An 18,706-nucleotide genomic window follows, 5' to 3' on the forward strand; every position below is an offset into this window, starting at 1 on the left:
CTCTGGTTTAAAATCTTTTTCTACCCTTTTCTCAAAAAATTTCAAAAGGCTACGCTTATTTACAAGCTAAAGTCTTGTTTCTTTTCTACACTTTTTCCTTCAAAAGAGCAAAGCAATTAAGAGCCCATGGAAAACCATGGATGCAAAGGGTTCCTTACACCTTCCCTTTGCATAAATTACCTCCCGAACTCAGTTTTTTATTTAAAAGGTTTTTCCTGTTCTTTTAGCCCTTCTGATAATTTGGATAAAATAAAAGTCGGTGGCGACTCTTGCTTACCGCGACATTTCTAAAAAAGTCAGTTCACCGTATTACACACGAATACAGCGCAACTCTGAGCGGAAGGGAAAGATAACGGTCGTCACGCCTTCGGCTGATTTCCATTCCACATAAATAACAATTTGAGCCTTGTGCCTTTTCTTTGCAATCGAGTCTTATTCAGTTTCTTAAAATTGCATTTAAGTTTGACAGTCATTTTCTTGAAACAAACGTTTTCAAAATAAAATGAATTTACTTGCAAAATAAAGGTGAAACTTCTTTCTAAGGTTTACAAACAATAGGCAGAACGCCAACAGTTTCTCCGAGAACGGTCGAGACTCCGGGAACCAAGATTTCCCCACGAGGTCGCTTTGCGAACATCTCTCGATGACGGATCTTCACTTCAAATAATTTCACTCACTTCAAACAGCGGACAACCGACAACCCGGTATCCCCAACGGAGTGCAAGCTACATTTTTCAAGAAGAAGACATCTTCAAATCAACAAAAACTCAAGTCACAGGATTTCACACCCGCGACAATTCTATTCACATTCACTTTACATTTCACAATCATAATAACATTCATGCACGCATCATATCATATGTCTGCACAGTTAGCATAGTCTAGTTAGGCTTTGATCATATTATTGCCTAAGTCACATAGACTTCAATTTGGGAATTTCCCGAGCAAGAGATTCTTCCAGCAACAGACAAGCGTCACCCTTGTCAAAGAATCTTCATCAGATCAAGTCCCCGGCGGGGGTTACCACGCAGATCATCAAGTCCCCGGCGGGGGTCACCATGCAACAAATTAAGTCCCCGGCGGGGGTTACCACGCAATTCTTTCAAGTCCCCGGCGGGGGTCACCATGCAATTCTTTCAAGTCCCCGGCAGGGGTTAACACGCGATTCACAAGAAAAAACAGTAGTCCAAGTCAAGACAGTTTGTTTTTAGCCAGTTCAGCATGGCATATCCAACTCAAGCGTCATCAACTAAGATGACGATTTCATCATGATCAGCAATCAACAAATCTCTTCAGATGATTCGTCCAACCACTTACAAGCTGATCAACTTCATTCTTACACGCCTCCCCAGAGAGTCCGTGTACATCAAACAAATGGCAATCTCGGTCGAGAAGTTTGTTTGATCTCAAAATCCACGCATCACCAACCGAGCGGATAAGTTTTACCCTCAACAGTACTGTGGTATTCACGGTCTATTTCCCCAGTGGATCTCTTGCTAAGTTGATGAATGGCAGCCTTCTACGAAGACAGTTCATCCACTTCCCCAAGCAAAATACTCTGGCAGAATTAAAGAACGACAGTTTTCTACAAAAAAGTTCATCTACCAGAACGCTCCCCACAGGAGCTGTCGTGCGCTCGGTTTTTTACTACCTCTCGTGTGAGAGATACGAACTGACTCTTCTTTTGTTTTTGAGTTTTGAAAATCAGAGAGTCGCCACCGACTTTTATTTTATCCAATTAAGGAAAGGTTTATAAAAGAAACAGAAAAAGACCTTTAAGAGATTTTGGGTAAGGGGGTAGGTTATACAAAGGGAAGGTGTTAGCACCCTTTGTATCCATGGTTATCCATGGGCTCTTAATTGCTTAGCTCACTTGTTTGAATCATTTGTCTTGCCTTGAAATGCTTGTATGTGGTTTTAAAATTCATTTTGTAAATTGACTTTATAATGATCCTTGTGCGGATGTATACAAAGTGTTTTACCTTTCGAAGGATGTTTTGAAAAAAAGAACGTTAACCTCGTAATGATCCTTGTTTGGATATATACAAAATGTTGTCTTTTTTTGAAAGTTTTGTTTTGAAAAACAATGAAGATGTGAGACATTTGTTTGTCTTGATTTGAGCAAGCAATTAGGAGATCTACCCTAAGTTTTATAAGGTCCTTTCCTATTTCCTTTAGAAAATTCTCCTTTTACCGGATGTAAACAAAGGTTCGATTTTGCATTTGAAATAGTAGAATTTGGATTTTGAAAAGAGTAACAGAGGGATTACCCTAAGAGGTGCAAGTTTGATTGTGTTTTTTGATTCAGATATTTTTATCTTTGAAGTTAGTGATCTAACGCTTCAGTTGTTATTCTTGACATACACGCAGTTTTATATGTACTGGAATTAAAATGCGGGAATGTAAAATGCGGAAAGTAAATCTACGCTATTACATCGATTGTGCGGGAAATGTAAACTACGCTATTTACATGAATTTGACAACCTATACACTTATCTAGGAATTTAAATTGCAATAAAATAAAAGAAATATTTTTGGTCTTTTGGATGGTTGATTTTAATTAGAATTAATATATAACTAATTTAATTAAAATGCTATGCATTGGAAATAAAATTTAAACCTAAAAAATTAAGTCTAAAATATGTTCATATTGCTTGTTAATTAATTTTAAAATAAAAACTATTTTTTTTTTATTTTTTGAAGTTGTTTTGAAAATTATTAAGTTAAATTAACATATAATTATATAAACAATTATACAAATAATTAAAACTTAAAGAGAAAAATATTCTAAATATATACAAAATTAGTCTATAATATATAAACTAAATTTAATAAAAAAGAACAATTTGTTTTCTGATTTTTTGATTGGTTGAAATAATTAAAAAGCAAATATATAAATATATACTAATTAATTAAGCAAAATATTTTAATTATTAAGAAAAATAAAAATATTTTTATGTCAAAAAATAATAGATTATTTTATAAGCCTAAAAATATTTTTATTATATTTTTTTGATTTTGTAAACTATTTTAAATTAATTTTGTAAAGTAAATTAAATAAAATAGAAAATATATAATTAATGATCTGGTGTGGTTGATAGGAAGGTCTATGGTAAGGATGAGCATATCATGAGCGTTGGATTGAGTGACAAGTTGATCTGATGGTGACTGGATTGAAGGCACATGGCACGTACAGGACCTGCAAGGCATAGGATCAGAAATTTTACATTTAAAAAACGCGCGCGCTGGCCACTTAGGTGAGGACACCTCATCATCTTCAACCTCTGGCCACCACTTTTAACAGCGTTTTTGCCAAAAAAACGCTGTAATATGTGAGCTCAAACCTGCAAAATAGCGAATAGGGGTAAACATGCACAAAAATTTTTCGCGACCTGTCCATTCTATTCGTCATGATCCACTGAGTTCAAATATGCCACTAGTTTGGTCTAATTTTGCCTCTAGCTAAAAACCCCAAAATAGAGTTCAAGAACCCTAAAATGGTATCTTCATGGATACGTGACCAAACTTCAATTAACTATCCAGAAACGATCAGAATAATAAACCAAACTCAACTATATGATTACATCGTGTTAAATATGCATGTATGATCATATTTTGGTAGGTTTATGTTTGAGCAAACCGTGAGCTTTAGATGCGTGTTTTTTGAGGTTTTGCTTGCTGAAAACAATTGGGATAGATTCAGGGATGTTTGAGGAACGTGTTTGAGTATTTAGTTTGGGTTGAATTGAGCTAAAAATTAAAATTCGAATTTCAATTTTTTCCAATATTTCAAGTTGTTTACAAGAGTGATACAAGCAAGAGTATGGTTCTGAATTCGTGTCTCTTGATTAATGAAGTATTCTACTTCATTTATAGGCCATAGAAGTACTTAAAAACTAAGCTAAGAAGCTTTGATGGCTTTGTTGAATTTTTGACTTTTTTAATAATATGTAGCTTTGAATTCAAGCAACCATGGCTTAATTTTCTTCAACCTTCTCCTGTACCATCTCTTTGGGGCAGAGCTTTGAATGATTCTTGATGACTCATGCTTAAGATCAAAGCTACATAACATTGTCTTGCACCATTTCTTTTTCAATTCAATTTTAAATGTAATAAAATTAAACCAAAAAAAGAAATAAAATGTTATGGGCCTTAGGTTGGTCGTGGGAGACCCTTAACATTATTGGGAACATGTTTGGATCATGTAAACTTGGCCCCTTTTGGAAAAAAAAACATTTTTGATCAATGTTGATGTCATGCATTTTCCCAAAAAATAGCCAACTTCAACAAGGCATAAATCCCTCATTTTTTATCATATGAAGGAGTTCTTGTACTTTTTAGAAACCTCAAGATGTCCTCTACACGCCACATTGGAAAATTGTTTTCATTTGGAGAAGTTATCTTGATGTTATGGCCTTTGACAAAAAACCACTTTTTGTTGACTTTGAAAATGACCTGTAATGTCTAAGCTCATATTTTTCAAATGGTGAATCCACTGACCATGGGACCAATTGCATTTGAAATATAATTGAATTTCCTTCAAAACAAGCTTTGGTTGGAATTTTTTGAATGAACGATGAGAGAGTTATGGCCGGTCAAATTCAGTTGACTTTTTAGGAGAAAACCCTAATTTTGAAACTTAGGGTTTTGTTGATTTTTGATCTTTCCTTGATGAATTATGATCAACCAATGATCAAATGATGAATCTTTTGATAAAATATGGATGTTGACAAAAAATTTCATTTTTGACTGTCTGTTGACTTTTCGGTCAAACTGGTCGTCTGTTGACTGTTTGAGCTGCTGACTGTGCGTCTGAGCGAATTGAAGTTTGAAGATTTGTATGGTGGTACTTTGAGATATATGGAGATCCATGAAATCCATTTGAGGTCTCAAAAAACTTGTTCTCCTGAAAAAAACAAAAACCCTAGTTAAGGACTGTTTGTGTAGGAGACAGTTGAGTGTACCTGATTTTTGTGCAGTGCTGAGTTTCTGTTGATCATGTGATGTTCAGAAGACTTCTAGAACAAAAATCTTGGAACTTTGAAATGCAAAAAGATTGATTTGATTGATGGTACAAAACATTGAGAATTGCACTGTCAGCGGGTTTGGCTGTCAACTGGCAGTACAGTCTGAATCCCCGGACTCTGCGCCTGCAAAAATTTAATTTTGTACCAATTGCGTCAGTACTATTTATCAGCAAATAAATCTCAAATAAACAGTGTGTGTGAAGTGATAAACAGTAATTGGCGTTTGTGTAAGAATAAATTCAACAGCGAACCAAAATACCGTATAAGAAAAATTCTAAAAACCGAGTATTCATAAAATCAGGATATTTATGAAATAAAATCCAAGATTATATGAAACTCCCAATTTTTAGACAGAAGTCTGTTGCCTTCTTTCTTTGAAAAAGATGCGGGCAAATTTTGGGGTATAACAGTTGCCCCTATTCAATCTTCTTAAACCTGAAGAGACTGTTTGGAATCTGAAGGTAGAAGATGATTGAATATTTTAGATGCCCTGAAAATTTGCACTTACCTCCATCGAAGTGATGTTGGAAATTGTATTTGAATGTTGTCTGAGAAATGTTGCTGGCAGATCATAACATTACCTGAGATGGGCTTTCAGATGCCATCTATTGAATGTATTGATGGTTTGTTCATCAGAATGAATCCTTTGATTATATCTTGATGAAGGACTTGAAAACCTCTGCGTTGACCGTTTCGGAACCGTCCAAGGTTACCGCTTTAAGTCTGGGAGACTGATCGTTACGGAACTGTCCAAAGTTTCCGTTTAAGATTTTGAAAGTTGATCTATGAGGAACCGTCTGAGGTATCAGCTTTAGATCTTTGAAGGTTGATCGTAGTGGAACCGTCTGAGGTATCGACTTAGATCTGATGGTAGATCGTTGTGGAACCGTCTGAGGTTTCCGCTTTAGATCTTTGATGGTAGATCATTAAGGAACCGTCCAAGGTATCAACTTTAGATCTTTGAAGGTAGATCATGAAGGAACCGTCCAAGGTATCGACTTAGATCTGAAGGTAGATCATTTAAGGAACCGTCTGAGGTATCGACTTAGATCTGTGTTGCTTGTAGATCATTAAGGAACCGTCCAAGGTATCAACTTTATATCTTTGATGGTAGATCATTAAGGAACCGTCCAAGGTATCGACTTAGATCTATGTTGCTTGTTTTTTGAGTTGATAGGTGTTTTGAAAAGAAAGATCTCTTCAGAATGAATCTTTGGCTTGATTATATCTGAGAGGAATGTTCGTCTGAATAGAATTCAAGGGAACACTGCACGTGATTGAGAACAACCTTTCTGAGGATATTCGTCTACCTGAAAAAATCAAGTTAGTGACATGCAATGTCATGATGCATGTAATGTATATGTCGAGATTCTCAAAATAAATGAGAAACGTGCATGTTATGTATGCGTTTGTCATGAAACATTATATGCTGTGTATGAATATGCATATAATGTATGATGTATGATGTATGATTTATGCAATTTAGAGCGTATCAAACTTCTGGTTGGGAAAATAAATCCCTGCTTGTTATTTTGGAAATGAAGGCATTGTGATCGTTGATGATCTTTGCTATCTTGTTCGAGTATACTCGGTTGGGGAACTTTTTTACGGACCAGGGTGCTCTGTTGAGGGATCTTTGACTACCGCTTGGGGATGAAGGTAATTTGAAAGTTCTGATTTTGATGCCCCTTGAATGGGAATGAGAAAGATGCATAATCCTCCGATGCACTATTTGACCAAGCCTTGGTGTGGAGACCACACCTTCTGGGGATAGTGATCTTGAACAGCCCTGCTGGGGAATAAGATTTCTCGAATCATTTTGTTGGAGAGAAAAATCTCATAGAGGAATTTGCTGAGAAATACGTCTCTGTTGGGGAATTTTCCTCTGAAACTAGTTTCAGGATGATGTCCAGATGATTGGGACACTACCTGAATGCTATTCCTGTTTTTCTTATAAACATCAGTCATATTCAAATGCATATGTTCATTCAAAATTATCATTGGGACGTTTACGTATTCAAAACAGAAAAAGTGAAAATGTTGGTTTTGAGCATGTGCTGCATTGATTTTTGAAAAAGAGCCATAATAGGCGGATTAGTACAAGGAGACAAAAATCCTAGTAGTAGGAAATTGTCATAAAACTTTGAAAAGTACTTATAAAGAGAAATAGCTATGTGAAAACAATCCAGTCAAGTTTCAATTCTGCTATTGCCAATCTGTCTTTGAGTATCTTATCCCTCACTTGTTGGAAGAAAGTGATTGGACTGATTGGTGCCTTTGATGTGTTGAACCTTGAAGGTGAGTAGGTAGCTAAATGGGACATAGTCGTACGCTTTATTCCCTAACTTTTGCCTAGGCTGCCCTTTCAGCCTAGGCAAAAGAAAATCAAATATTTAGCAAGAGATACTATAAGGATCAAATTCAATCATCATTTAAGTGATATTATCAATATAATTTCGTGCAAGGCAATATTGAGAGAAAAAGATTGAGATTGACTAAGATTGGAAAGTTTCAAGAGTGATTTTCAATCAAATATCAAGGGCTTGATTCAATGAGATTTTATCCAATTATAGTGACCTAATGCACTCTCTATAAGTACATAAACACACTCTGATGCAGGAGGACAAAAAAACAAGGATTGGCAGCCCCCAAAAGCCTTGACTTCGTTCTTAAAAATTAAAGAAAAGGTCAAACTCGATTTCCAGGTTCTAGCTTGATTCAAGCCAAGAAAAGGATCCCAATCAGTTCCTTGAAGATTGCTGGATGTGAACACATCAATTCCAATAGCCAGAAGCCCTTGAATCGTCACTCGAAACTCACGTGTTGGTCAGTTTCTTTCAAGCTTCGATTATAGCATTACATGCATTATAACTATCATTTGATTGTGTATTATTGATTATCGTGATGCATATAACGTTTCTGGATAATTTAATTGAAGAATCAGTGCATGATGAGAGTTTCACCATGTTAGGGTTCATACTCTTGAAATTAGAGCTTTCCGTTTTAGCTCAAATTCTATTTTAGTACAGGTGAGTTCGTGATGACGAGAGGAGCGTGACCATGGTCTCACTTTTGATTATCTGTGCTTGTACAAGGTTTTAATGTTTAACAAGTGTAATAGACACGCGTTTTTTACAGCTAATATGTAAAAGGCGCTGTAAAAGGGATATATTACAGGTTGCATTGGAGAAGACGATGGTGTGTCCATCATTCATTCGTCCATTTGAATCGCGCGCTCTTTTTTTTTTCCATTAGTAATTTTATTTTCATATGTTTAACAATTGTTGGTTGATTGAGTGGTTTGGGTGACACGCTGGTGACCATTGGGGTGGGGGTTCGATCCCTCACGTCCACAATCTTTTTATTGAAATAACTTGCTTCCTAATCCCACGTGCGTTGGCATCAAGTGGAATACCATGAACCTTCATCCAGAACCATCATATCCTGCCACTTGGAGATCCAACGCATCTAGACGTGCAGACGCACCATACACCTCCACCAGCGCGCTACACACTAAATCAGAGCTAAGTATTTTTTAATTTTTTGTATTTTTAATTGTACAACTCCTTATTTGTTTACATTCCCTTTTTATTTTTATCATAGTTTTTTTATTTATTTCACTCTTATTAAAACTTAAAATTATATAATAATTTCATAATTGTTTATTTTTTTTTATTTTTTATCGAAAACTCGATTTTTTTTAATAATTGTTTTTTTATTTTAAAAATTCAATTCTATTTTCACAAATAATTTTAATCAATTAAATAATTAGGATTTAATACAATAATTATTTAATTGATATATACTAATCGAACTCCCGACTTTTCTTTAACCTTTGATATCATTTAAATTATTGATCTTTAAATTATTTAATCTTATGGTTTCTAACCCTGATTTATCCCGGTAAATCAGGGTTGTCGATCTTTAATGCACTAACCTTTCTCTTATTTATTCTCGATTTTTCAGGGTTGATCAGGGAAGCGAGGAAGGCTCGAGGCATTGGCATTAATTTTCCCTTTATTTGTCTTGCCTTTATTTTTATGTTTTTTCCCCTTCCCTGCAGGTGTTTATTGTAATAGCGTAGAATTTTATTTTCTGCCTTTAATTTTATTTATATTAACTGCGTGGTTAGTAATCTTAGGGAGTGCAAACCTTAAATTAACCTAGAATAGCTAATTATAAGATACATTATCTGAATTAAATCACGTGATTGTTGCACCCACACACTTTTAGGGTAATCCCTCTTGTTGCCTGTTGCCTTATACTGTTGCCTTGTTGCCTTGTTATTTTTGCCTTTAAATTAGTCAAGTCCCTCGATTCCGAGGATACCTAAAGCAAATGTTGCCCTCAGTTCATTCATCATCAAATTTTTCCCTCGAAGTTGCCTCGGTAAATGATGATTTGTCCCCATTGCTAAGGTATCCTCGCATGATGCCTAAAAAGATTAATGACTATTATATCCTTCCCTTAGACTACCACCCTCTTTATGGCAGGGTCAGTCTTATGGCGAATGATAACCTCGATGACCCTTTAAATCTAATAAAAAGGACTTCCTACCCTCCTATGGTATGGCCAGCCCTGAAAGGCTAAAAGAACATTTTTTATAACTTTAGGGTAATTACCTCCTAATTGCTTGTTCTGGTTTAAATTCAATTTTACTCTTTAAAAAAAACCTTCAAAAAGGATACTCTTATTTACAAGCTAAAGTCCTTATTCAAACTCTTTTTCTATTCATTACAAACATTTTTGAAAACAAGTGAACTAAGCAATTAAGAGCCCATGGAGAACCATGGATACAAAGGGTGCTTACACCTTCCCTTTGTATAACTTACCCCCCGAACTCAAAATCTCTTTAAAAGGTCTTTTTCTGTTCTTTTAGCCTTTCTATAAATTGGATAAAATAAAAGTCGGTGGTGACTCTTGCTTACTGCGACATTGCTTGCTTAAATATTTAAAGTCAGTTCACCGTATTACACCATCCATTCACCAGAGTTCACATAACACATTTCTACGGGAGTTTGTCTCCCCATCCCCCGCAGAGTGCGACAACGGGATCAAGTAATGCACGAGCATTTCACTATCACTGCAACATCTCAGGAACGCCCAAAATTCGGGCATTCTTTTGTATTTAAGTCTCTTTCACTCAGAAGAGATCAAGATGTCAATCTTTCTCCCTCCAGATGAAAGAAACTTAAATAGGGGCATCTGTCATACCCTAATTTTGACTCTCCCTAAGATGTCACATCTCCAGACATTTCATCATCTCCAGACAAATACCCATAACAGTCACTTGCTTACCTAGTACTCAGTCGAGGGTGTCCAAGGTTAAAAAGCTCAGGCAAAGGATCAATCAATAAGAAAATGATCTCTAACACAATCATAGGACTCAAAATGATTCATTCATTCACCTATGATGATCAGGCATTAGTCATCAAGACTCAGGTTTGCTCAGGTCACCAAACTAGGGTTTTGAGCCCATCAAGGACTAAAATCAGAGACCACATATGGGAAATCCTAAAAAGCTCCAGGGGATCACTCAAAGTGTTTAATCATCTTCAAATGATCCCTATGTCAATATCCAATGGGAATTGTACTTCAATATAGAGGCCACAATCATCAATTTCATCTGACCTACAATTAGGGTTTTTTGACCTAATTCACCTGGACAGTTGACTTTTAATCAGGACATGGTTCCACAACTCAAAACATGGCTCAAGAAAGTATATTACCTCAATATGTTCCATTCGTATCATTCATTTGAGGAGGAGAGTTTGATTCATCACTAAACTCCAAGATTTCACTTCATTTGGAAAAAGTCAACTGTACAAAATCACCTCTGACTTTTAGGGTTTTGGATCAAACCATGACTTTTAAGGATCAAAATCATCAATATATGATTATTGAAGTCATTTAACCAAGAAAAATCAAGAAAATTAATCAAGAATCAAAAAGTCAAAGTTTGACTTTTCATACTTAGAATTTTTTCCAAGTGTTTTTCAAGGGTTTTTTTCCAAACTTTGGAAGGGAATATCTCAAAACTTCACCTACACAACTCAAAAAACTCCCAAAACCAATGTTGTATATTTTGGTCCAATAAACAACTTTGTCACATATAATTTTTTGGCAAAAAATAACCATTGAAGAGATATGGAACTTCAAAGTTGCTGCATTCATGAAACTAACAAAGAAACCCTAATTTTCTTAAAACTTTATGGGACTTTTTCACTAATTTCTCTGAGGATTTTGGATCAGCACCAAACTAATGAATCAAAGTACATATCAAGGGCTTTCCAAATTGTATTTAACCTTCTCCAAATTCATCATGAGCTAGGAGTTATGATTGATCAAAGTAAGGTGCATGAAGTGAAAATCCAAGAAATGACACACTTTGATTTTGCAGGTTTTATGCAAATGCCTTACCCAAATGGTACCTCTAAACTTCAGAATTACCATAAGGGATAGGATGGAATCATTTGCATCATTGCACAAATATTTGAGAGAGTATTCCAAAAACCAAAACATGTGATTATGTAATGATTACATTTGTGAATTTATGGCAAATGATCATTCATCAATTGGAATCTTTGCTAAGCCAATTGGAACTCTCCTCTGCATCAGAAATGTCCCCTAAGATCACAAGAGATCAATGGTTGGGGAGCTAGCTCGAAATTCCATCATTGCATATGTGATATTTTTAAAATTTCTTCATAGCTAAGAAACCAAGTTAACCTCACTAAGCAAGCTCACTCTATCCAAATGATCTGAACCTTTTGCCTATAAATAGAAGAGCCTTCCTCAATATCAAACACACCAAAGCAACTCAAAGTTCTTGCTTTCTCACTCTCTCCCTTTTGCTTATCATTCTCAAAAGGTCTTGGGCAAGAAGAATCGATTTCTTCAAACCAAAGCTTCTCTTATGAAAGTAAGCCTTCTAACATATCAAGGGGGCTTAGTAGAAGTGATCCAAGCACCTGGAACATTTCAGGAAGTGAAAGAACCCCATCTTCACTTTCAATTTGGAGCAAAGTCAGTTGGAGGAGCACAGAGCAATTCATAAGGTGTCAAAGCTATTGGAGCATACCAACATATTCATTAGGGTATAGTGAAGCTATTCAGATGTCTGCAACACATTTGTAACCACATAATCACTACCCTCCATGTTCAATTGAAGCTCGAGCAAGAGGGTTCGATTAGAACAATTCAGAAGCATTCAAGGTGAAATAAATGCCCAGATAGCTGCAACAATGTCCCAGGAAGCTTTGGAAATCATCCATTCATTGTTGAGAGTCCTTCACCATAGTCATCGACCTCCATTTTCAGAGGTATTTTTTCAAACTCTAACACTCTTATTCAAGTATTCTTTGCAATATATCTCGATACCAGTTTGCTCAGCATCATCAGAGGATCAAAAACCCTCTGTCATCATTCATTTATTCATCTTCATCATCATTTAATTTTAAAATTAGGGTTTATGTGTTCTTCATGTTTTCTGAAGAATTAGATAGTTGTAGTTAATATAAATTAATATTAGTTACATATCTGGATTCGTGAGGAAATTTAAAACGAAACTCATGTTTACATCATCCAATTTGGTTGAGAATGAGCAAGTTCAAAAATTAAAAAATGGTGGAGCTTGAGGTTGAAGATTAAGATGGTGAGTGGCGCCATTTTTGAATTCTCAGAGGGAAGTTTCAAATATATTTAACCAAGAGTGTTTATTTAACGGATGCATCGTTAGCCTCAACCTTGGGCTTTGTACAAGGCAGATAATAGAGTCTCTACACTGAGTCTTCCCCACTAAGTCAGCCACAACCTTGGGCTTTGTACAAGGCATAAAATAGAGTCATCCATAGTCTCCAAACTCTGTTTCCTCAGCAGTCATCCACAACCATGGGCTTTGTACAAGGCAAAAAATAATGTCTCCCTAGGTAGAGTCAGCCACAATTCTGGGCTTTGTACAGAACACTAAATAAATCAATCGAATAAAACAAACACTCTCCAACTAGAGTCAGCCACAACTCTGGGCTTCATACAGAAAACAAAATTCAACATCTCTTTCTGGCGGTATATCAGGAATTTCATTAGGGAAAATTTTAGGGAATTCACGCACCGCTTGTAACTCATCAATTATAGCTTGATTCTCAATAAACAACGATGTTGTAACATCCCGATTTTTCTATTTGTTTTATTTAACAGTTATTTTATTATTAGTATGAATATCTAATTATTATTTGGTGTGATAATTATTTAATTGTGTGTTATTATGCTAATGGGGTTAGTTGAACTAATAGTAGAATAATGAGATAGTCGTTATTGGGCCTAATTAATTAGAAAGTGGTATTAGGTGAGTTAAGGCCAACAAGAATAAAGATAGTAAGAGGGGTTATGTGAGAAACCTAAGTTAGAAAAGAAAAGAAAGAAAAGAGGCTAGAGACAAAGAGGAGAGAAGAAAGAAGAGAAAGAATGGGAGAGCTTGAAGGGAACTAGTAGAAGATGGATTTTGAACCTAAGGTAAGGGGGATAATCCTTATTATTATGGATATGGTATAATATTCTATGGGTAGTAGTATGATTAGGTTTTCATCTCTCAATTCCTTATAAATTCATATGTTAGGGTTTATGTAAATCTATGAGATTTTATGAAATAGTCATGTTTAATGATGTTATAATGACAACTCATGGTTAGAAACATGATTAGGAACCTTACATATGTGATTAATTGTTGTTTGGACGAACTTTGGTTGGATAAAAGTGATTTTCGGAACTTCTCTCAAAATTATGGTTTTTCACAAAAACACAGAGGGCGCGTCACGCAGTATAGAGCGTGCGTAGCCCGAAAGTTTCAAACTCAGCGCGCGTAGCGCGAAAGTTTCTGACTCCGCGCGCGTAGCGCAATAGGTTGGGTGTGGAGCGGCCTGAGATGTAATTTTGTGATTTTTGATTCTCTGACTTGGGATCTCGTATGCTTATGCTTTAAGATGGATTTTCATGTATTTTAATAATTTATTCAATAATGTTTGGATAGGTTTTGAATCGAAAATTAACTTATACATGAAACTTTTATTTTGGTTATGTATAATGTGAACTTGTGAATTGAGTGGATAACATGAATTTGCTTGTGTACTATATGTTATATGTGATCATTACATGCTATGTGAATGCTTGTTTAATGATAAATGTGTGTTGTGCAACGTTTTGGTGAATAATTCGAATTGTGCGAATTATTGTGATATGCTTGGATAATTAAGGTTGTGTGATAATCTTAATTGCATATGTCGTGAATATTGTAGCAATGCATTCATGGGGAGTTGGAACTCCGTTTGACTTTGATCCTTGTGTGGAAATAGAGGCATGCTTGTCCCTTTTGTGGATTGGAAATGGTGAACTATATATTCATATTTTGAGGGCTTTGGTCTTGTTCGGATCGGAAGCGCGACTCTGGTTCTTGAGTATGGAATCGGGAGCGATGAGCTTGATACTCACATGGTACCACATGCATGAGTCGCATTAATTGCATTTTGAGTCACTTTGTGTGTTATGTGATTGTTTGGATTGATGTGTTTACTTGTGTGATAACTGTATTGGTATGATGTGCAATACTTGTGTGATAACTGTATTGGTATGATGTGCAATACTTGTGGAACTTATTCAGTACTATGAAGTGTGATGGATGATTATGCTATGGTATACAATATTCATTGTCGTATTATATTTACTCAGAATGATTTGAATTCTCACCCTTATGTTTGATTGATGTTCATTGTGACATTGTGTAGGTTTTGACGAGTAGCGTGCTTGCACGAGGATCTAGCCAAGGAGTCTTTCAGTTTTATTGTTTTGATTAGGTAGTGAATCAAATGCTCTGATCATGTAACACTGGGGGCTTTGAACTCATGTTGTCTGTATGTTTGGATATTGTTATCCTTATGGTGGTTAACTTGATATTTTGGATATAATGTGTTGATGGCTATGTTGCCGAATATTGAATTCAACTCATATGAGTTGATTATGTTATATGATTTGGTAGATGGATATAGTATGGGATATGTAATACAGTGGCATAACGGAATTTTTGTTTTTTTATTTCGCAAAACATGTTGCGGTTAGAAAGAGTCTCCACCGACTTTTATTTTATCCAATCAGGAAAGGTAAAAAGAACAGGAAAGACCTTTTTAAAGATTTTGAGTTTGGGGGGTAGTTTATACAAAGGGAGGGTGTTAACACCCTTTGTATCCATGGTTATCAATGGGCTCTTAATTGCTTATCTCACTTTTGTTTAACTTGTTCGAAGTGTGGTGTGTGTTAATAAAAATGGTTTGTAAAAGAGTTAACTTTGTAATGATCCTTGTACGGATATATAGAAAGAGTTATCTTTGAAAACGCTTTGAAAAACGTGTTGTAAAAGAATTAAGTTTGTAATGGTTCTCGTATGAACATATACAAAGTATTATTTTTGAAACATGTTTTGAAAAACATGAGGTGTGAAAAGTTATTTGAAGATTTGAATCGGTTGTGAGCAAGCAATTAGGAACTACTTACCCTAAGTTGTAAGGTCTTTCTTTCATTTATGGCTTTTCTTGAGTGATAGTACTATCCATACCATTAGTGGGTAGGTAGTCCTATGCATTGGATGTGAAGGGACGGACGTAGGGTCATCGTATGGTCATAGAAGGCAACTTGTAAGGATATCTTAGCGTTCGAAGGGACAATCATCATTTTCGTAGGCAACTCGAGGGACTTGATCATATTTCGTAGGCAACATTGAAGGGTCATCGAGGGACTATGATCTTTATATTGAAGGGACTATGATGATTTTATTTGTAGGCAACCTTGCTAAGGCATCCTTACATTCGAGGGAGTTAACCATGTTATCGAAAGGCAACAAGAGAGGTTACCCTAAAGGTGCAAGTGTGAGAAGTGTTTTGATTTTAGTTATTTAATCTTGATTATGGTTAGCTAATGTTCCGTTAATTAGTCTTGAGCTAAGAGTGCGAAAAGTAAATTGCGGAAAATAAAGTCCTAGGCTATTACATGACTTTGGGAGATATACATAATAGGAGGTGTGAAAAGTAAGGCCCTAATTAAAACTATTACATCCCATGTACAATTACTTAATTGAAAAATATGAGAAAAAATTAACCTAATTAGCTATTACAACCTCTGAACAATTACATAATTAAAAATAATTAAATATAAGAATAAAGTCGAAAAGTCGAGAAGTCTTGAGGTTTAGAAGAGAAGGGAATGAATTTAGGGTTTGAAAAAAATTAGGGTTAGTCTTTGATTTAAAACCTAAATTTAATTTAATTAACCTAATTACTAATTATTTAAATACTTATGTACATTCATTTAAATTAAGAAATCCTAATGTCTAATTAAAGTAAATTAGTGAAATCCTAGTATTTAATCGAGACGTAATTAGGAACAAAAATATGTACAAAATTTAAATCAATTAAAATCCTAATTCTAAATTATAATTAAATCAACTAAAAATAATAATTGTATATAAAAAAGAATTGATTTTTTTAAACCTAATCCTAATGAAGGTGATTTTTATTTTTTTAATTAAATTAATTAGTTTAAAGGAAATATGAAATAGAAATTGAAAAAAACAAAGAAAAATAAATAGAAAAGGTTAGAAAAAGAAAAAAAAAAGGCTGGAATCCCATGTGCGTGACTCCAATGAACTTTTTTATGGGGATTGCCTTCAGGTCTTCAGTTCTGGACCTATTGAGATCCAAAGGTGGAGATGTGAGGGTGCGCCATATGCATGCATTGACTGGGCGTATGGAACCTGTGAGTAGCAACTAACAAAGAAAATTAGAAAGAAAAAAATGCAAGAGGCAGGGATCGAGCCCGTGCCCTCACATATGAGAACCTCATGGACGTGCCTCCTTTCCACTCAGCCATTGTTATCTCGTTGTCTATGGAATCACCACCAATCAATATATAAAAAACATACGATTCAAATAAAATCACGCGCCAGGTACTGTTCTTCTTCCTCGTTTGCATTAAACCTTTTGCATGTGGTTTAGATAGCATTTTACTATGATTCCATGCGTAGCCAATCCCTGCAAATACTTAACTCACAAAATACAGCCAATAAATTCCAAACAAAAACATGGTTCGACTGGAAATCGTCTTTTGAACATGATGGTACTATTAATTTGGGTTAATAATTGCATCCCTTTAAACCTGCATCAAAACTCAAAACAAGCAGCCCAAAAATCTTCTACACATTCATACGAACAAAATCATATATTTAAAAGGTATTCATGATACGTGAATCGCTATAATCAGATTAAAGAAAAATTGAACAAACCGTGGGTGTTAGGATGATGATGCCTGGTGTTTTAGATACTTGTGAGGATTAAATTCGCTTCACAGAATGTCGGGGAAGCTATCTGGGTCCTTTGAATGGCTTGAATCGCCCTCCAAATCCTTATGTTATCTCTCTTTGAGTCACGATTTTTTTGGCTTTTGAATGGGGTTTTTGGAACAGCCAATTCGTGTCCTTAACATTGTGACTTATTGTATATATAATAGATTGAATTAGGTCAGAAATATGGGATTAAATCTTTGCAAATCAAGAGATTGATATTTGATTTGGAAGAAATATTGAAAGTTTCTATTTTGGTCTTCATTCAAGCCAATCAATTCCCATTCAATCTCACACGATTCCTTGCCTCCCAAGATCTGATTTTTAGCTTCTAGAAAGATTCAAAATAAAAACTTGTGATTCAATCCATTTATTTCATATTTTTAAGAATTTATTTAATATTTAAATGAATAAAATTCAAATAAAAATCATAAAAATAAAATGATAGATTTAAAGGTCTCTCTTTAGGTCATGGGCATGTTTAGAATCCAAATGATAGGCCCATTAGTCAAAAATCTCAAAATTACTCAAATTGACTTTTATGCATTTCTCAAATTTTGGCTAACTTGTGAAATCCATAACTTCCTCAGTTTTGATCCTATGAAAGTGTTCTAGGACTTTTTAGCAATATTAAGATGTCCTATACAAGCTCCTTTTGGTTTCATCTCAATTGAATCTACCATGTTCATGTACCACTCTTTGAGAAAAAGTGACTTTTTGTTGACTTTCAAAAGGACATGTAATGTTTTGGCCTATATCTTTCAAATGAAGCATTTTTGGCCAAGTCCTTGGTGTCACAAAATTGTAGAGAATTATATTTCTTTCGAAATGAACTTTGGTTGGACATATTCTTATGAAGCATGTGAAAGTTATGGCTGGTCAAAGTTCAGTTGACTTTTCTCTAGAAAAACCCTAATTTGGTAACTTTGACTTTTGCTAATCTTGAAGCTTTTCTTGATGAATCATGATCAGACCTTGATCAAATGATGAATGTAACCTCAAATCCTTGATGTTGACCAAAAAGCTTGAAGTTTGACTGTATATTGACCATAGTTGACTTTTTGCCTGATACAGTTGTTTGTGGGTCAACTGACTAACTGATTAAGTAAAATTTTGATTCAAGGCTTGAAACTTGGTATGAGTATGCTTTGAGGTATATGAGACATCCTGGAGTCCACTTGTGTAACACCCCTCTAATACCCCACGGCAATTAACAAAATTAAATCAGAGTAAACATGCAAAGGGTGTCACAATTCAAAAATAAAAGAAAACACACGTTCGGCATATGTCATGCATTCAC

This window comes from Vicia villosa, linkage group LG3 (assembly GCF_029867415.1).
Source record: "Vicia villosa cultivar HV-30 ecotype Madison, WI linkage group LG3, Vvil1.0, whole genome shotgun sequence".
NCBI lineage: Eukaryota > Viridiplantae > Streptophyta > Magnoliopsida > Fabales > Fabaceae > Vicia > Vicia villosa.